This window comes from Cornus florida, unplaced genomic scaffold, assembly GCF_030987335.1.
Source record: "Cornus florida cultivar Cherokee Brave unplaced genomic scaffold, ASM3098733v1 CherokeeBrave_3.0.0_Hap2_Chr08, whole genome shotgun sequence".
Taxonomy (NCBI): Eukaryota; Viridiplantae; Streptophyta; class Magnoliopsida; order Cornales; family Cornaceae; genus Cornus; species Cornus florida.
In genome coordinates this window covers 95,386,105-95,400,508 of record NW_026775578.1, presented here as the reverse complement: position 1 = coordinate 95,400,508, position 14,404 = coordinate 95,386,105, and the positions used below count along the sequence as shown (strand labels likewise).

Sequence of the window (14,404 nt, the reverse complement as noted above, 5' to 3'; positions counted from 1 at the left end):
TGGTCTGTACATGTGAGGCTATATATATTTCTGTATATAAAATATTTTTTTTTAAGAAACTAGCGGGAGAAAGACCCGCGCGTATTCACTTTCTATATTCACTTTCTACCACGGTGCTCCACCGTGGTAGAATAAATTACTACCATGGTTTTCCATTAACCGTGGTAAAAAAAGCGGTACAAAGGATGCGATGTTAACCCGCTAAAACTTAGTGAAATAAACTCACTTTCTACCATGGTTAATGGAAAACCGTGGTGAAATAAATTAACATTCTACCACGGTGCTTTTATAACCGTGGTAAAAAATATAATTACAACCACGGTTTTAAAATAACCGTGGTAGAAGACACTTTCTACCACGATTTTAAAATAACCGTGGTAAAATATATACTTTCTACCACGATTACCACGGTTATTTTAAAACCGTGGTAGAAAGGGCATGGTAAAAAACTATTTTTATTGTAGTGCTTGTATGACATGCCTCGATGTTATTTATATTGCATAAAAATGTTGTTTATGCTAGAAATGTCTTATGATAGCTTAGGATGCTCCTTGAGTCTCACTTTTCACATAGACGCTAGGTGGAATGAACTATAATGATTAAATCATGCAAACTTGTAAAATGTTAGGTCTATGAACACTCATCTCTTACGAGTAGCTTTATGTTCTCACCCCAAAGTTACCGGGTCATTTTTCAGGTACAGGGTTCAAGATTTGACGATTTGCATTGCCATGGGTGAATTATAGCTTTGAAGTCCATTTAAATGTTTTCTTGTCACATGCAAGTGTTAGCATGTCTAAGTTTTACTTTTGAAGTTGTAACACTTAGTTAGGTTCAATATGCCGTTTTTGCCTTATGACATGTAAAGTGTACTTGAATACACTATTTGAAACCTATTTGATATGTATGATTTGTGGCTAAGGGCCACCAACCTTAAAGTTTAAGTGTATGCATTTAAATTCCAAGTTTTACCTTTGAAATGTATTTTTTCTAACTTTAGAGGTTTGGCATGTGATTTGGGGTAAATGTTATGCATTAAGGCCATGGGCCATTGTAACACATTTCAATATGTAAAGTACACTTGTTGGCATGCTTGTATAGCTTAAAATCATGTTTTTGGACCACATTCATGTTGGGGTTTGAGGCTTGGGTGAAGCCTCAGCATTTCTTGTTTATAGTAGGTCCTTCACTGCCATTTCGAGTCATTTCGGCTAACCAAAAGGTTATTTCGGTCGACCAATGGCTTTTGGAAATCTTTTGAATTGCAAAAAACCCATTTTCCAGTAGCCATTTTCATTGTTTGAGCTCATTTCAGTTAACCGATGCCTTATTTCGGTCTACCAAAGTGACTTTTCCTCAAAACTCAGCTTTTTGGCCATTTTGTATTCATTTTGGTCCACCGAAATGCCATTTCAGTTGACCTAAATAGATTTCATACACCAGCCTTTCAGAAAGTATATCAGCACTGTTGCTCTAACTTCAAACGGTCATATCTCCTTCATTTCTAATCCAAATGGGGTGATTCTTAAGCCTAAATTCAAGGATTTTGAGTCAGATTTCCAATGGTACCAATGCCATTCACAGATTTAACTCATAGTGAGAGGTATTCATGTTTTAGTGAGATAGTGTCAGATTTTACTTGAACTGGGATTGGGTGTTTTGTGGGATTCTTGTCCAAAGTTCTTCGAACCTCTTGGAATATTATGAAATGATTAGTTTAGGTTGTTTGGACCTCATTTGACTTGCTTAGAGTCCAATTTCCCTTCTTTTTTGTAAATTGATCATTTTGCCCTTAATTGACAGATTTTACTCGTTTTGACCCTCGTTTGCTCATTCATTTTTCTTTGAGTTCTATGACTTCATGGAAGGTCACATTGGTGTCTTGGAGATGATTTATATCTCTATAGACTTTGGTTTTATCTTTCGCTTCTGCATTTCGGATCCATTATCGGGTCAAATTTCAGTTCATCATTGACGCACTGGGTTGAAAAACTTGGGCCGTCACAGGTGGTATCAGAGCTCCTAGGTTTAAATACCTTGGACTACGGGTTTTGGGTATATATGATGCTTGTGTTGCCATGCTCTATGTGTTTATATGCTTCATGATAACATGTTTTAGCCTAATAACATGTTTATGTGCTTATGTGCTATATGTGGCATGTCATTTGTTTTGCATGATTTTATTCTAATGTAAAGAGCATAACATGTGATGTATGCTAGATTAGATTTGTGTATGCATGACTGTGTTGCATATTTGACATGATATGGGTTTGGTCATTAAGGCACGAGTTGAGGTTGATGGTAATTATAGTAACAGTTTCATGGTAGTATAGGTTATTGTCGACCTAACATTGGTTTTGAGGTTGGTGGAGAGATATTTTTTGCTTAGGCTCTCATGAGGTGAGTCATTTGGCATTGCCGTAGTGCTAAATTTGTTGGTTTTGGGCCATGATGAGGTTATGGACCTCTTAGGATCCTTGGTTATTCTGGATGATTTCTCTGGGATTATGATTTTTGTGGGCGGGTTCATTGTGGGCAGGTGCATGGCACTGTCATGCTACCGTACTGGCTGGCTACAAGTGCAATTTGGATGAAATCAATGTTGGTTTTGTTTTGATAGGTGTTGTCCTTTTAATCGATGAGGATGATGGTTCTTTTGGGGATCAATCATAGTGATTGATTTGGTTGTTATTGGTATGGCTATAGTCGCTATTTTTTTTGAGTTCTTCTTACTTGATGATGCTCTTGGGATCAAGTTGATTGATTGATGTTTCGGGTAGAGAGAGTGTTGCATTGTTAGTGTCACTTGTAGTGTCACCTTTAGATTTAGAGATGGATTGTTAGAGTCTTACCATTGTGGTACGGGCTCACGTTTGTTTTGGGACAGGTTGTTGTCACATTGGTTTTTGGAGTTAGTTTATGGCTAGGACTGGTCTTTCCTTTTACCTAGACACTCTAGGATGCGATGTCCATAGGGTTCATTGTTGCATCATTGTTCATTGTTGCATCGTTTTATCTTCTGCAGTTTCGTTTACTACCATGTTAACAGCATGATTTATAATATTGTGATATATGAATAGGTGGAGGTATGTCCACATTTGTTTTCCTGTTGTGTGGCATTAGCATGCCTTATTTATATGCTTAGAGATGCCATGTTGTTACTGTGCTTTAGTGACATGATTTTGTGCTTACATGGAGACGTGCTGCATGTACCCTTGATTTTATCTATGTGAGTAGATTTACTTACCTAGTAGCTGCATTTTCTTGTTATTTGCATGACTTCCATGTTTAGTTTGTTCCTTTTTGTTCCCCTCGGTCGCACGTAGTTTGTATACGGGTTTCCACAATGGTTTCGTTGTGAAATTCCTTGTAAAGGAGTTATTACATTTGTTTTATCTTGAGCTGTCCACTTCTTTAAGGTGGGAAGAATGCTCCCTTTTTGTGGTTGTCGTGTTGGCACTTGTAGGAGAATAGGGTTTTTCCTCTTTTTCTTGGTTCATGTAAGGAACTTCACAAGGAGTGAGTCTCTTCTCTTTGTCGCCTTGTGCATGGTTTTGCTGTTACTCGGTCCGTAAGGATCACCATTGTTGTCTTGAGTCCTTGGTGAGGATTTGATGGATTTTGGTCGACTTACTTCCATGTAGGGGGCGAAGTCTTTGACCTTGTTGTCTTTTATTTCAGAGATGGAGTCGTGGTGTTGTCCTTCTTAGGACTAGTGGTTCCTTTCATTCGTTTCTTCCTTTGGGGAGTCTTTGCCGTGGTTGTTGATGGAGTTATGGTGGTCAGAGTGAGTTAATTGGTATGAAACCATTTTACGGGGACTTGTGTCCATATCATTGAGGATTTATTTGATTTGTGAGGTGAGTTCGATGCTCTTTTGAGAATGTCTTTTGGAGACTTGTTTCAGTTTTGGAGACCTGAATGTGGTTGATTCTTAGGAGAAGTTTCAGAGGATCGCTGTTGGATATGGCTTGTTTGTGGAGTTTTTCTCGTCCTAGTTATGACTAGGCATGTTTTTAAGGAATCGTAGTTCCAATGATTGTTCTTGGATGGAAATTGAGGAATTTTGATTTAGCTTGGTCATGCCAAACACGGTTTTGACAGACTCGTTATGTGACCTTGGTTGTCGGGATTTTGATATGTGTGCCACTTGGTGGACTTGTATTTCGAGAATTTAGTTATCCGTGATAGGGATGTGGATCTAATGTTTGATTATAGTGTGATCTTGTAGTTGATCTGTTTCAGGGAGATATATAGGACTTTCGATGAAATGTCTTGTAGTGAGGTTCGTTTTGATTTTTAGAGTGTTGATTTGCTTGTCAGGCTTTGGAATTTTGATTGAGGTCGCTGATTATAGTATTTTGAGACGTTGGAGTCATTAGTTTTGTTGTATTGAGGATTTAAGGCCTTAAGTGTAGCAGTGCCTATGACATTATTGTCAGAGTTTTAGGATTAACTATCCCAACTCTCACAAAATGCCTGGTTTTCGTGGTGTTTTTGGTAATGATGATTTACGACACTGATGTCATTTGTATTGAGAGGTTTCATGGGTAGACCTAGTGGGGGCAGGTTATGAATTAGTGCCTTATACTGTTATACTACCGTACAAAGTTGTGTGTTGTGGGCGAGTGCTACTTGCCGTAGGCGCTACCTTACTAATGAGTAAGTGTGGGCGGGCACTAAGCACTATCATTGCTACCACACATATGAGTAACGTCGTCTTTGATCGGTACCCTGATTTGATACGTGGATATCTTGGAGTTTTTTTGGTGGTCGTTTTTGGATCCATATGATGGTTCGTCAAAAGGGATGCTTACGATTATTGTCTTCTGTTTCTTTGTTTGACCTTGGGTTCTGTGTGTGAGTTTTGGCTTATCGAGTGGCCATGTGGTCACTTTTCTTTTGAGAGGTTGTCCTGTCGTGAGCACGTGGGTGCAAATAACATTGGCTTGTACGTTGTCTTACAGTTTTGGGATTGCTTTTGTAGCATATTGTATGGGATACTCGGAGATATACTCCGTCGTTATCCTGGTTTCGCCTTTTTGTTTTGTTGGCGCCGGATTTCGGGGACGAAATCCCTTTAAGGTGGGAAGGTTGTAATGACCCGGTCATTTTTATTTTTTTATTTTATTTTATTTTTTTTCCTTTCTGAGTTCGGTTTCGCATCACCAGTTGTCATTTTGAGTGCTCGGGAATGGTTCCCGAGACACTTTTCTTTGGATTGACAACTTCCTTTGAGGGCCGAGTCATTTCTATATTTTCACTTGTTGGACACTATTCACTTTTCGTCTTTTTCCCCGTTTGTGACTTTTTGGCACAACCTCACTTTTTGTGTTTAGAGTTAGTTTTCAACTTCACATACCTTCATTCTAAGTGGTTTCCACGAAATACATATCTTTACTTTTGTAGAAAAGTACTCTGGTTGCTCCCGGTGTCCATAGAGGCATGGATGCATAGTTTTTGAGAAACATTCTTGTTTCTTGGGGTGTTTTTCATAAATATCTTTTAAAAATATTTATTTTAGAGGTTTTTAAGAAAATATCTTTTGGAAGATATTTTCATTCTGTGTAGTTTTATAGTTTTCACTTTTTGTGGGGGTCGTTATGCAATTAATGAAAGTTATTGCAAAATGCCTTGTTTTGAGCCTGGATCCTCGTACGGGACTCATTTTCACTTTTCGTTGAGTCGTGCACTCTTAGAATTGTCTTCTAGTCATTTACCCTAGTTTTAGGGTTTCTGGCCCTAGTTTGGCCAAACTTGTTTGGGGCATATCTTTCTACTCTGGACTCAATTTTCGATGCCATTTTTTCTGTTGTTCATTTTTTATCATTTTGGTTCTTTTTCGTTCACAGTGTTTTGCCATTTGAGCGCGTTTGCTCAAATTTCACTTTTCCGGATCTAACGGGCCCGTTCGGGACACTTGTTAGGGTTTTTCTATAAATAGGTGTCTCTAAGAGGAAATGTCAAACTTTTTTTCTTCTTCCTCCCTCCTGTGCCGAAATCCATAGCAGCCATGGCTACCACCTTATCTATCTTCTTTTGAACCCTTCCTTTTGTTAAAAAGTCGTAGTACCTTAGTGTTTTATGTTCGTCTTGGCGAGGCACATCTTTCCCCCTTATTAGAATCCATTTTTGGCCATTTTTTGAGCTTGGTTTTGAAGCCAAGTTTGGATTTTCATGGTACCTCCTTGGTGTTTAATGATCACCTTGTTGTCCCCAACAAAACCTAAGAGTACGTCGGATTCGGAGCACTTTTCTTTCGGTGGAGATTTGAGATTTCATCTTAAATGGAGGTAGGGGATGTTATATGTTCATATTTTTATTGTCTTGCATGTTATTGATGCTTAAATAACTTGAATGCATGCTTTTGTTCATAATCTAGAATTTAATTTAATTATTTTTATAGTGTAAGATTTAATTCTCATGATGGTATGCAACTTGGAATTAAATTGTGGCATGCTAGTAATTAGGGCCTTGGTATGTTTGTTAACATATATTAAATTGGGAGGATTTGAATAAGAATTGCAACTTTTATTTAATATTTTTCTTTTGTGAAAGTTTAATTCACATGGTTGTGACTTGCATGAAATAAACTTGTAATGTGATATTACAATAGGCCTTGGCATGTTCCCTAACATATGTTAATTTGAGAGCGTTTGGATGAGTTTAAAAATCTAAAGATTTTGATTAAAAGAATTAATTAAAATCTATTTAATGGTTCCATTGGCTTAATTTAGTTTTTTACTAGATATATATAATGACCATGCTATGTCCTTTAACAAATATTAATTTGAGGTTATTTGGAATTGATTTGGAATCTAGAGAATTTAATTAGTCTTAGTTAATTAAATTCTATCTTTTACTCCATTGATTTAAATTTTGTTTTGGAAGTTGTTTCTATGCTTAAATCATGGACTTAGACATGTTGTATATTCACTTGGTTACGTTTTGAGCATTAGATAACATTGTGGTTATATTTATATTCATGAGAACATGTTTTCTTTATTGAATATATTGTTGTCATGTGTAATAAATTGCACACTTTGTATTTGACATCTTTCATGCCATAATAGTTGTGGACTTAGAGAATGTATTGTATGTGTTTTCAAATTTGGTTGTGCGTGGTAGATAGTTTATTATCTTGTATATACATGTTGATATATACGTTGTTGCACAACTTGTTGATTTTGGAAACTTGGAGATGTCGTTGTTTGACTACAGCTAGGATATGGTTCTAGTACGGGAGATTGTACCTCTATAGTCTAGTGCGCATTTAAGGAGGTTACCCATAGGCTAGTAACCCTAAAGTAACTATGTTGTCAGTCTGATCTGGCATGATGTCCAAGTATCCACCTTGTTTGATTTGGTATTTCATTTCAAGTTGATAACTAGATGATATCGTAACTTGTTATTCCTTGTTTGATTTCCCATTTTAAGTTTCAACATGTTAACTTTGAGAAATCATGCTTTATGTGTTGCATTGGAAGTTCTAATGTTGGTTAATTTGCATCGATATTGTGATTTGTGTTGTATTGTTCTAATGTGGCTTAGGAATGATCCTATAGATTCATTTGGAACATAGACGTTAGGTGGCATGACCTACTTTTGTTGTTTTCATATTTAAATTTCAAGTTGATGTTCTTGAGAATCTATATCATGTTGCCTTGCATAACATGCTTTGATGTTATTTAAATTGCATAAAAATGTTGTTTATGCTAGAAATGTCTTATGGTAGCTTAGGATGCTCCTTAAGTCTCACTCTTGATATAGACGCTAGGTGGAATGAACCATAATGATTAAATCATGCAAACTTGTAAAATGTTAGGTCTATGTATGCTCATCTCTTACGAATAGCTTTATCTTGCTCACCCCAAAGTTATCGGGGTCATTTTTCAGGTACGGGGTCATTTTTTGAGGATTTGCATTGCCATCGGTGAATTGTAGCTTTGAAGTCCATTTAAATGTTTTTTTGTTCACATGCAAGTGTTAACATGTTTAAGTTTTACTTTTGAAGTTGTAACACTTAGTTAGGTTCAATATGCCGTTTTTGCCTTATGACATGTAAAATGTACTTGGATACACTATTTGGAACCTATTTGATATATATGATTTGTGGCCAAGAGTCATTAACCTTAAAGTTTAAGTGTATGCATTTATATTCCTAGTTTTACCTTTGAAATGTATTTTTTCTAACTTTGGACGTTTGGCATGTGATTTGGAGTAAATGTTATGTATTAAGGCCACAGGCCATTGTAACACATTTCAATATGTAAAGTACACTTGTTGGCATACTTGTATAGCTTAAAATCATGTTTTTGGACCACATTCATGTTGGGGTTTGAGGCTTGGGTGAAGTCTCAACATTTTTTGTTCATAGTAGGTCCTTCAGTACCATTTCAAGTCATTTCGGTGGACCAAAAGGTCATTTCGGTCGACCGATGGCTTTTGGAAATCTTTTGAATTGCAAAAACCCATTTTCCTGTAGCCATTTTCACTATTTGGGCTCATTTCGGTCGATCGATGCCTTATTTTGGTCTACCGAAGTGACTTTTCCTCAAAACTCAGCTTTTTGGCCATTTTTTGTTCATTTCGGTCGACCGAAATGCCATTTTAGTCGACCGAAATGCCATTTCGGTCAACCTACATAGCTTTCATACACCGAAATGCCATTTCGGTCGACCTAAATTGCTTTCATACACCAGCCTTTCAGAAAGTGTATCAACACTGTTGCTTTGACTTCAAATGGTCATATCTCCTTCATTTCTAATCCAAATGGGGTGATTCTTGAGCCTAAATTCAAGGATTTTGAGTCCGCTTTCCAATGGTACCAATTTCATTCAGAGATTCAACTTATAGTGAGACTTTTTTATGTTTTAGTGAGACAGTGTCAGATTTTGCTTGAACCGGATTGGGTATTTTGTGGGATTCTTGTCCAAAGTTCTTAGAACCTCTTGGAATGTTGTGAAATGATTAGTTTAGGTTGTGTGTACCTCATTTGACTTGCTTAGAGTCAAATTTCCCTTCTGTTTTGTAAATTAATCATTTTGCCCTTAATTGACGTATTTTGCCCGTTTTGACCCTCATTTACACATTCTTTTTTCTTTGAGTTCCGTAACTTCATGGAAGGTCACATTGATGTCTTGGGGATGATTTATATCTCTATAGACTTTGGTTTTATCTTTCACTTCCACATTTCGGATCCGTTATCGGGTCAACTTTTGGTTCATCACTAACGCAATGGGTTGAAAAACTTGGGCCGTCATATGCATAGTTTCTTCAAAAATATTATTAATTTTTGGGGTTTTAGTGTAATTAAATAAAGTAATTATTTTTCATCTTAGGGATTATTTTGCAATTTAATTTAGAAGATATTTTGGAAAAGGACTTTTTTGTAATTTTCAGAAAGTGTGACAAGTGTCACACTCTCATTGGTCCACTTGTTGGCATCTTATTGGTTCGCACTTGGGAGCCTTGGATGATGACATGTGGAGGGTGAGGATTCACCCACTTGTTGACCTAGGATAGGTGCACTTGTTGGCTTGGATGGTTGACAAGTGTAGGCTTCAGATTAAGCCTATAATAATTTGTCTTACAATTAGTGTGTGTGAGAGAGGTAGTGTATGTGTGTGTTAGGCCAACAAGCTTTAGTTAGTGGAGGAATATATCTTTTTCCATTAGCTAAAGCTTTTTCCTCACAAAACCCCTTAGCCACCATTGAAGGAAACTTTAGCTAGGCTTAAAACCTTAGTTTTGATCTCCTTCCACTCACCTTTTACCTAAAATCTTGGAATACAGAAGCTTTGCCTCTCCTTCCTCTGCAAAACCCTTAAAGGATTCTTTGGAATTCCATAGCTTCCTTTGGATTCAAGAGGAACAATCATCTTGTGAGGTAGGGGATGTTATAGGTTTACAATCTTGGTGTCTTAATTGCTTTTGAGGTTTATATAACTTGTATGCATGTCCTTGTATATAATCTAGAATTTAATTTAATTATTTTCTTTGTATGAAATTTTAATTCACATAGTTGTATCTAGTGTAGAATTAACTTAAGACATGATATTAAATTAGGCCTTGACTTGTTCTTAATATATATTGAATTGAGAATATTTGGATAAGTTTTGAAATCTAGAGATTTTAATTAAATGAATTAATTAAAATCTATTTAATAGTTCCATTGATTTAATTAGGTATTTAACTTGATATATGTAATGACCTTGACTTGTTCTTTAGCATATATAAATTTGGAATCATTTGAAGTTGTTTTAAAATTTAGAGATTTCATTATTTAATTTAATTAAATTCTAATTAATGGTTCCAATGATTTAATTAAGCTTTTGACTTGATATATGTGATGATCATGACATGATCTTTGATATATATTAAATTGAATTCATTTGGATGAGCTTTGAAATCTAGAGAATTAATTATTTAATTTGATTAATTTCCATTTAATTTGCTCCATTGATTTAATTGTGTATTTAACTTGATTTAGTAATGATCTTGGCATTATCCCTGACATATCTTAATTTGAAGTTAATTGGAGTAGTTTGAAATCTAGGGAATTTAATTATTTAATTTAATTAAATTCTATTTAATTGTCTCATTAATTTAATCAAGTGTTTGATATCGTTTCTATGCTTAAATCATTGATTTAGAGTTGTTGTATATTCATGTGATTATGATTTGAAAGCATATTTAGTATATATTTATATATTGTATAACATGTTGTAGTAAATTGATTCATTTACTAGCTTTCTAAATTTTAGATATTTTGTTGTTGCGTTGATGAAATCTTATATAATAATAATGAAGTTACTTTTAAGGCTTATTACTAGATTGTTGTATCCTTAGTGATTGTAGCTTGCATGATAGTAACTTGGTTTAATTTATATTTATAAGTTCAAAGCATGTGTAGCTTATGAATATTGTATGCCTCCATTCTTCCTCTTTTTTTCTAACCCTAATCTCTATCTCTAACTTTCTATCCACTTTTTACAAAATGAAATGTAACAAAATAATGGTTGGCCCATTTGGAAGAACTCCGGCTCAAGTAAGAAAAGAAAAGAGGAAAAAATGATAAATCCTGCAATGCTGCCAGGGCTGGGGGATCGAACCCCTAAGGGCATTTTTAGTTCTGTGAACAGTGTGGGTTCGATCCTCCTGTGCTTAAATTTTCTTTAAGCCCTTTTTTAACTCCATTTTGGACCCGGGCTAATCGGTTTGCTTCTTGATCATTGGGAACATCATCAAAGGCCCGAAAAAGGTAGAATTGACCACTTTTAAAGGATAAGCACACTGTACGAACGATGGGTTGCGGCCTCTTTTTGTCATTTTCTATACTTTTTCCGACTGTCTTTGCTTGACTCCAAAAAGGCTTTAATGAACCGAAATTAGTCCGTTTGAACTTTATTGACCTGAAATTGACAAAAACACAAATTAGAACTAAAACGCAAAAATAAAGATAGATGTAAAGACTAAAATACCCTAGTTTAGGGCTAAAATGTGCAACATTTGAGCACTTATCATGTACCACCTCCACCATCCATTGTCCAAGCTAATAATGGAGCTCATGCAAGGCAACCAATTGCAAATCCTCCCATTGCTTTAAAGGATCACTATGTGCCTAATGAATATAATGCACCCATATGCATTCGTTTTCCTCCATTTAGAGCACATCACTATGAAATTAAGCCACAAACCATCCAAATGCTCCCAAACTATTTTGGGCTAATCAATGAGGAACCATACAAGCATTTAGATGAGTTTCTTAAAGTTTGTTCCACCGTGCATTACACAGACATGCCGGAAGAGGTATTTAGGCTTAAACTCTTTCTATTTACTCTAAAAGATAAAGCAAAGTATTGGTTTAATAATTTGAGACCTCTTCCCATAACTTCTTGGGTGAAAATGCAACATGAGTTTTTGAGGAAGTATTTTCCCGTTTCCAAAACCAATGCCATGTGAACTTCTATTTGTGAGTTTTTCGCAAGGGGATGGGGAGATGTTACATGAAGCATGGGAATGATTCAATGACTTACTTAGGAAATGTCCTCATCACGACATTCCTAAATGGAAAATTGTCAAACATTTCTATGAAAGTTTGTCGGACACCCATAAAGGCATGGTTGATGCTTCAATGGGAGGGTCTTATTTGGATAAGCATGAGGATGATGTGTAGATTTTGTATGAAAGCATGAGTGAAAACTTAATGCATCGATCATTGTTCTCTAGAAATGGTAGAAATGCAAATATAGGAGGGAAAAAGAATTCTAGCTTATATCAAGTGGAGAATTCTAGTGACATAGTTGCCGAGGTAAAGTCTTTAACTCAAAGGTTTGATTAATTTTTTATCAATCAAAATTCGGCTCATCAATTGTTTTCTCCCCCTCATCATCATCATTCTAGTGAGTCTTGCATGACATGTTCAAGTATGCTACATATTACTTCCAATTGTCCTTATAGACATGTGCATAATGAACATCATAAACAAGTCAATACCGCATTTGTGAATCAAATGAATAATCATTATGGCAATCATTATAATCCCGGGTGGATAAATCACCCCAATTTCTCTTGGAAAAGCCAAGTGGAAGGTTCAAATCCTCCCCAAGGTGGTTTTCAAGAAAAATACATTTCACCCCACTTGCAAGGCCAAAATTTTTAAGGCTATCGACTGCCTTATCAAGCTCCTAATGTAAAACAATTTTCAAATTCTCAAGGTCCCAATTAACCATCTTATTCTCAAAATCATCCTAGAAGTCCCGTTTTTGAGGAAAAAGTTCTATCTACTTTAGATACTTTGGAGGCCAACAATCAATTGCTTCATTCTCACTTATAATTAATTGCCAAGCTAGAAACCCAAGTAGGTCAAATAGTTATCACATTGAATGCAAGAGAAAAGGAAGATGGCTCTTAATCCCGCACCTAAGCAACAATTTGTAGTGGAGACAACTTCCCAAATGGAAGGTCCTTCACTTGAGCAAGTTAATGCGGTGACCACTTTGAGAAGTGGAAAGGTGGTTGATAATCAAGTTGATGTTTCTAATGAAGAGAGTGAACCGGTGCAACCTAGCATTGACACCCCTCCCATTTCACATCTTACTCCTCCGTCACTTAGTAAAAAGGACCCCATTGTTGAGAATTCATCACCAAATGTTTTTGAGAAATCTTTTGAGCCAACGACTCCATTTTCGGATGCTTTAAAAGTGTCCCCATCTTTCGAAAGACAACAAGGCAAGGTGAATGAAATAATTAAAGTGTTTCGGTAAGTTAAAATAAATCATCCGCTCTTAGATGCCATTAGACAAATTCCGGCTTATGCAAAAATTTTAAAAGATTTGTGCACTCTAAAGAGAAAGAATAAGAGCCAAACACTAAGGAAAGTTGTCCTCACCGAGCAAGTTAGCTCAATTTTGTAACACAACACTTTACGCAATTTCAAAGACCCCGGTTCACCTACTACATCTTGCACTATAGGTGACCATGTCATTAATTGGGCTCTTTTGGATTTAGGGGCAAATGTGAATCTTCTTCCATACTTGGTGTATGTCCAATTGGGTTTAGGCAATTTAAAGCCGACGTCGGTAGTCTTGCAACTAGTCGACCAATCTATTAAAAAGCCCTGGGTTTAATTGAGGATGTTTTGATAAAAATTGATAAATTCTTCTTCCTAGTTGATTTCGTGGTCATTGATACGGAGCTGGTTGCCAATCCGAAAAGCCAAATCCCCGTTATTCTTGGCTATCCTTTCTTGGCTACCAGTAATGCCAACATAAATTATATGATGGGGATAATGAAGATTTCTTTTGGCCTTATGAAGGTGAAGTTGAACATATTCAATCCAACCGTTAATTCAATGGACAAGCATGAAAAAGCTTATGTTGTAGAAAATGTTAAAAAACTTGACTTGCTTCTTTTGTTAAAAAACCAAGGGTTTTACTCTCTAATGAATCGTTAAAAGATGTTTTGAAATGCAATGTGAAAAGGGCATGGACGCCCAAAAACCATCAAGTATACTCGAATCAAATCCAATGATTTCCTTTAAGAATGATTTGTTGGGTAGAGTTCGCAGTTCATTTCACCCCATTGAGAAGGGGATGTCCAACAAATTTTTTGATCAGGCTAAAAGAGCCCAACGTCTTGCTGGAGACGTTAAACACTAGCATTTGTAGGGTTTTCAAAACCTATTTCTCTCTCATTTATTTTTGTTCTTCATTATTACATCATCTAGATAGGGTTCAAGGTTACCCATTACTGTTTTGAAACTTTGCGTGGGATTTCTTGCACATTCATCTCAAAATGAGGCATTTTGTGACAGTTCGATCGATCACAAGTGTACCCTCTATCGATCGAAACTCTCTGCAGTCAACACATGACAAAATTTTAAGCTTTTGTCCCATCATTC

At 36.0% G+C, this 14,404-nt stretch overlaps 1 pseudogene; it reads right to left on the bottom strand.

Annotated features, from left to right (window-relative positions):
* Positions 1–11,963: 11,963 nt before the first annotated feature.
* Positions 11,964–12,063, bottom strand: LOC132272181 (small nucleolar RNA R71; annotated as a pseudogene).
* Positions 12,064–14,404: the final 2,341 nt, after the last annotated feature.